The sequence below is a fragment of the Solanum stenotomum genome, chromosome 10, assembly GCF_019186545.1.
Source record: "Solanum stenotomum isolate F172 chromosome 10, ASM1918654v1, whole genome shotgun sequence".
NCBI classification, from domain to species: Eukaryota; Viridiplantae; Streptophyta; class Magnoliopsida; order Solanales; family Solanaceae; genus Solanum; species Solanum stenotomum.
This window is the reverse complement of record NC_064291.1, coordinates 32141083-32146740: the sequence shown is the minus strand read 5'-3', so window position 1 is coordinate 32146740 and position 5658 is coordinate 32141083. Positions and strand designations below refer to the sequence as shown.

The window sequence follows — 5658 nt, the reverse complement described above, 5'->3', positions numbered from 1 at the left end:
GATAAAGTTTAACTCTATAAAATCTCTCCCCTAATCCTTATCCTACGTTCTTCAGGATATGGCTAACCGAAGAGGTTATGGTAGAAGGAATGTGAGGGGTAATGAGGAACAAAAAGCTCCTCCCCAAGCTCCTCAAGTTCCGATCTATCCTTTGGCCGAGCAAGTGTAAAATATAGAGTTTAGGGTTGTTTTTCAAGTGTTGGCTCAAGCTGTGACGGCCCAAGCCAATAGGGAGGTTGCGGTTCCCGTGAACCAAAATGTGGGTACGACGACTTCAAGAGTGAGGGACTTTACTAGGATGAATCCTCCAGAGTTTCATGGTTCTAAAGTTGAGAAAGATCTTCAAGAGTTTATTGATGAGGTCTATAATGTTTTTATGATCATGGGAGTTATGCTGGTGGAAAAAAGCGAAGTTGGGAACTTATCGACTAAAAGGAGTGGCTCAAATATGGTATAACCAAATGAAGGAAGGGAGACCAGAATATGCGGGTCCTCTTGATTGGCAGAAGTTTAAAGCTATTTTTCTTGATAGGTTCTTTCCCCTTGAGATGAGGGAAGCCAAGGTGCTTTAGTTCATTAACCTCCGATAAGGGAGTATGAGTGTGAGGGAATATGCTCTAAAGTTCACTCAATGTCGAAATATGCTCCAACAATGGTTGCGGATTCAAGGGCTAGAATATGTAAGTTCATTTCGGGTGTGTCCAAAATGGTAGTTAAAGAGTGCCGAACCGCCATGCTCATTCATGTCATGGATATCTCTTGTCTCATGGAGCATGCACAATAAATTGAGGATGAAAACCTTAAGGAAAAGTCTAGAGAGGTAAAGAGGGCTAAGATTGGTGATGGAAATTTCTCCCATGCAATGTCCGATGGACAAGGTCGTCCTAGATTTCGACAAAGGTTTTCCGTTCAAGATTCCTCTAATGCTCCTCCAAAGTTCAACAAAGATAGGGTGTGCTCCAGTTTTTTTCGTTAGTCAAGTTTCAGTTTCCAAATGAGCCTGTCCTAGAGTGGAAGGGGAGAAATTCTATGCCTAAGGGTCAGTTTGTCTCTTGTTTTAAAGTTAGAAAGATGATTTCCAAGGGTTGCATTAACCAGCTAGTTAGGGTGAGGGATGTAGATTATGAAACCCCTTTTCTTGAGTCGGTCCTCATTGTAAAAGAGTTTTCGAAAGTGTTTCCAGATGAGTTACCCGATGTTCCTCTCGAGCAGGAAATAGACTTTCTTATTGATATTCTCCCAAATACACAACCTATTTCTATTCCTCCTTATTGTATGGCTCCGATAGAATTGATGGAGTTGAAAGACAACTGAAAGATCTGTTGGATAAGGATTTCATTCGACGGAGTATCTCTCCATGGGGTGCTCCAGTTTTGTTCGTTAGAAAGAAGGATAGTTCTCTTGGTATGTGTATTGACTATAATTAGTTGAACAAGGTGACTATTAAGAATAAGTATCTTTTTCCAAGGATAGATGATTTATTTGACCAACTTCAAGGGTTAAGTTATTAATTTAAGATTGATCTTTGATCGGGTTATCACTAATTAAGGGTGAGGGGAGATGACATTCCGAAGATGGATTTTCAAACTCGGTACGGTCTTTATGAGTTTTTGGTAATGTCGCTTGGGTTGATTAATGCTCCGGTGACGTTTATGGATTTGATGAAGAGGGTGTTTAGGCAATACCTTGACATGTCTGTGATTGTGTTTATTGATGATATTTTGATCTACTCAAGGTGTGAGGATGAGCATGTTGATCATTTGAGGATCGTGTTGCAAGTTCTTAAGGACCAACAACTTTTTGCAAAGTTTAGCATATGTGAATTTTGGTTAAGGTCTGTAGCTTTCCTTGGTCATATTGTCTCAAGTAAGGGTATTGAGGTAGATCCTAAGAAGACGGATGCAGTCAAGAGTTGGCCTAGACCTCTAACTCCTTCGGACATTAGAAGTTTCTTGGGTTTGGCCGATTACTATAGAAGGCTTGTTGAGGGATTTTCTTCAATTGCCTCTCCTTTGACGACTTTGACGACTTTGACTCAAAAGAAGGCTAAGTTCATATGGTCTGAATTATGTGAAAAGAATTTTCAAGAGTTGAAAGATAGCCGGTGTTAACCTTACCGGAAGGGACATATGGTTTTGTGGTTTATTGTGATGCCTTGAGAATTGGGCTAGGGTGTGTGCTTATGCAAAATAGGAAAGTTATTGTCTATGCCTCAAGGCAACTTACAGTTCATGAAAAGAATTATCCTACTCATGCCCTTGAATTAGTGGCGGTCGTTTTTGCCTTAAAGATTTGGAAGCACTATTTGTATGGAGTTCATGTAGATATATTTACTGACCACAAAAGTTGGCAAAATGTGTTTAATCAAAAGGATTTGAATTTTTGCCAAAGAAGGTGGGTTGAGTTATTGAAAGATTATGACATGAGTTTTCTTTATCACCCCGGTAAAGCTAACGTGGTAGTGGATGCTCTTAGTTGATTATATATAGGTAGTGTTGCTCATATTGAAGAATAAAAGAAAGAGTTAGTTTGAGATGTTCATAGATGCTAAAGATTTTAAACGATCTAAATGGAAACCTTTCCGAAAATTGTTCTTCAACAATTTTAATGATGAGGAACAATAATTATCTCAATCAAGAGCAAAGGGATAAGATTCTCCAAGCAGTTAAACAGGAAGATCAGAATTTATCGGCTTCAAGCAACCACCCTTGAATTTGTTTTCCAAGAAATTCTCAAGATCCGAATAGTCTTTTTACTTGAAATCCTCAATCTCCAGGGGAGGCTGGATACTTCTATGAGCAACCTTCTCTTTTCCTTTGTAATTGGAATTTATCATAGAGATAAGTTTATCAACTTTATCAAGTAAAGTAACAATATGCTCACCCAATGTGGTCATATAAATATTTGCATAATTACTCTGCTTAATAATGACATTTAATATGTTGTGTAGTAACATGAGCAGTATCAATTTCAAATAATTTTGAAAAGGCATTGAAGTGAACAATCTTATCATTTTTATTAATTTGAAAAGATTGTAATAGAGGAAAAATTGATTTGGTAATTTCTCCATTACTCGGAGTAAAATCTACCATGAACTTTAACATTTAGCATAAGAGAACTTAATGAGTTCTCATCCCGTAAAGATATCTGCAAATTAGGATAAGCATTAAAATAAACTAGTCCGTAAGCAAGACTAGTTTGAATAGCCCTTATAAGAGATTTCTTCCAATTATGATTTCTACCATCACGTAAAGCTTCTATAAAACCTTATTATTATTATTATTATTATTATTATTATTATTATTATTATTTATTTTTATTATTATTATTAGCTTTCACATTATTTAGTGTTCAGTTTTATAGTATGTTAGACAAAGGGTTTCTTGGATCATAAGTGATTTTGATTGTCGGCCACACCTACGGTGTAGATCAAAGGCACGACACTTTTAGTATATTAAGATTTGTAACACAGATTTAGAGGGGATCCTAGAAATATAAAGTTTATGATTCCCATTGATATGCTAATATAATTCTTCATGATAATAACTGTATTCATAGCCAAATAAAATATTTACAAATAATTAGTGGATTTTTTAAATTCACATATGCTCATAACTATCACAATAGATTTATCCTAGTATGAATTGGAGGAATGAAGTGAAAATATCAAATTGGTAGACAATGCTTTTATTAAAATAAGATAAAAGATTCTCTAAGTTTTCATTATAATAAGATAAGTATTCTCTTAACCTCAAACATGTCTTAGTTTTTGCTTTCAACAACAAGGACATGTGCAAAATCCTAGGACACAATGTGGTTTACATCCACAAGAACATTTACCCAAATAAACATTGTCTTTCTTAAAATAAACACTCCTTCTTATTCCCTCAATACATCCACAAATTCCGTCAGAACAAGTCGGAATTCCAAGTTGACAAGACGGAGCACAATCTTGTGTTCTTTGACACTTTTGATCTTTTCCGAGTACTATACATGATTGTGAACCTATATCTAAAATAAAAATAAATGTTAATGTCATTATTTCAAGTAAATTCATTGACAATACATAGAAATCAAACATATGTAATTTCTTTAAGTTACTACCACTAGTTTAATAATGAAGGACAATCAATTAATATTGATATGATCTCTGATCATAGTTTATTTTGCAAACTTCAAATGAATAGCAAATGAAGAAACATATATTTCCTATATTATGCTTTGTACGTTAGAATTTAGTTAGGAACTAAGTTTAACGAAAAAAAAGTTTTAAAATATTTCATAATATTTGTATGATTATACTATTTTTGGCTATGATAATTGCCTCAGTGAAGCCATATAGTCAATTAAAATATCTAAGTTTATCTTAAACTATCAAATTATTATTTATGTATTCTCTGTAATAATTTTATGCATACCCTATTGAGAAATTTAATAGATCTAAATATACACTTAGATAATTAATAAATATCCAAAAATACTCTTACTTGGGTTCTACCAAATCAATCAAACTAGACTCATTCTTCTATGATAAAAAAAATTGTTATTGGGAGAAAATATATTTGAAACAGACTATAATGTAAACATATAAAAAATCTAATACAAATCCGAAATGTTAACCTTTATATATATATATATATATATATATATATATGACATACCATATAAGAAGAGATAATGAGAGGGATAGAGAGAGGCAGAAGGAGAGAGAAGAGGAGGGGAAAAGGAGAAGAAACTTTACCGAGCAAAATGAACGCCCAAAGAAGAGTGAATACAATGGTTGATTCCTTCATCATCTTTTATACAAAGTCACTATATCTCAAATCTCAATGATGATCTTTTTATTTTTGTATATTGATTCAAAGTAAAGTCTTCATATTTATAAGACATAAGTGGTTTACCAACTTGCCAAGTGAATTCAATCATTAAATTTTAAATATAAAAGAAGTGGGTAAATTAAAAATTTAATGCAACTAGTCAACTATTCTTTGAAAGTTGGAAAATAATATTAATTAGTTTTTGCACTTATATTTAGAGTTTAAATAAAAATTAGATTAATGCAATCCATATTGTTGACACTCAATTTTGACCGACTTATATCTCATTTTGGTAACTATTACGTTAAATAAATATTTGTAAATTAATTTTCTTTATATATATATGTAAACTATTATATAATTTTTGTCTAAATTATTAGTACTGTAACACCTCGCTATTTGAAAGAACTAGCAAGAGCTAGAATTAGAAATAGTCATCTTTTTGGAAAGAATGAAAATCTGAAAAATTGGTTAAGTTATGTTTAATTTGAGTTTTTGGTCAACTTTTAACAATTCTAAATCCAGCTCATTCTGAGTTAGGTGTGCTATAAGATACCGTAGGAAATATATTTGGATTATCTTTCCAACGACACCGAGTTTGCTCAATTCTGACTTTGTATGAGGGAGATATGTCCATCTGAAGTTGGGTTGTCTAGATAAGGAAAGTCAAAACCGAATTTTAGAAGGGCATTATGGTCTTTTCTGTCACGACCCAAGCCTAAGGCCTAGACATGACATGACGAATAAGGAACCCGAAGGAACCCCAAACAAGCCTCTCAAACTTGTCATCACACTTCATCGGTCGCGGAAGTACAATCAACATTTATTAACGGGAAATAGG

The 5658-nt window shown here is 33.6% G+C and overlaps 1 long non-coding RNA gene across 1 annotated transcript; it reads right to left on the bottom strand.

Moving 5' to 3' along the window:
- Positions 1 to 3743: 3743 nt before the first annotated feature.
- On the bottom strand, positions 3744 to 4835 carry LOC125841200 (uncharacterized). The gene is made up of 2 exons (XR_007443785.1): positions 4742 to 4835; positions 3744 to 4005 (listed from the first exon to the last, which is right to left on the bottom strand). It is a non-coding gene; the product is annotated as an uncharacterized LOC125841200 (long non-coding RNA).
- Positions 4836 to 5658: the final 823 nt, after the last annotated feature.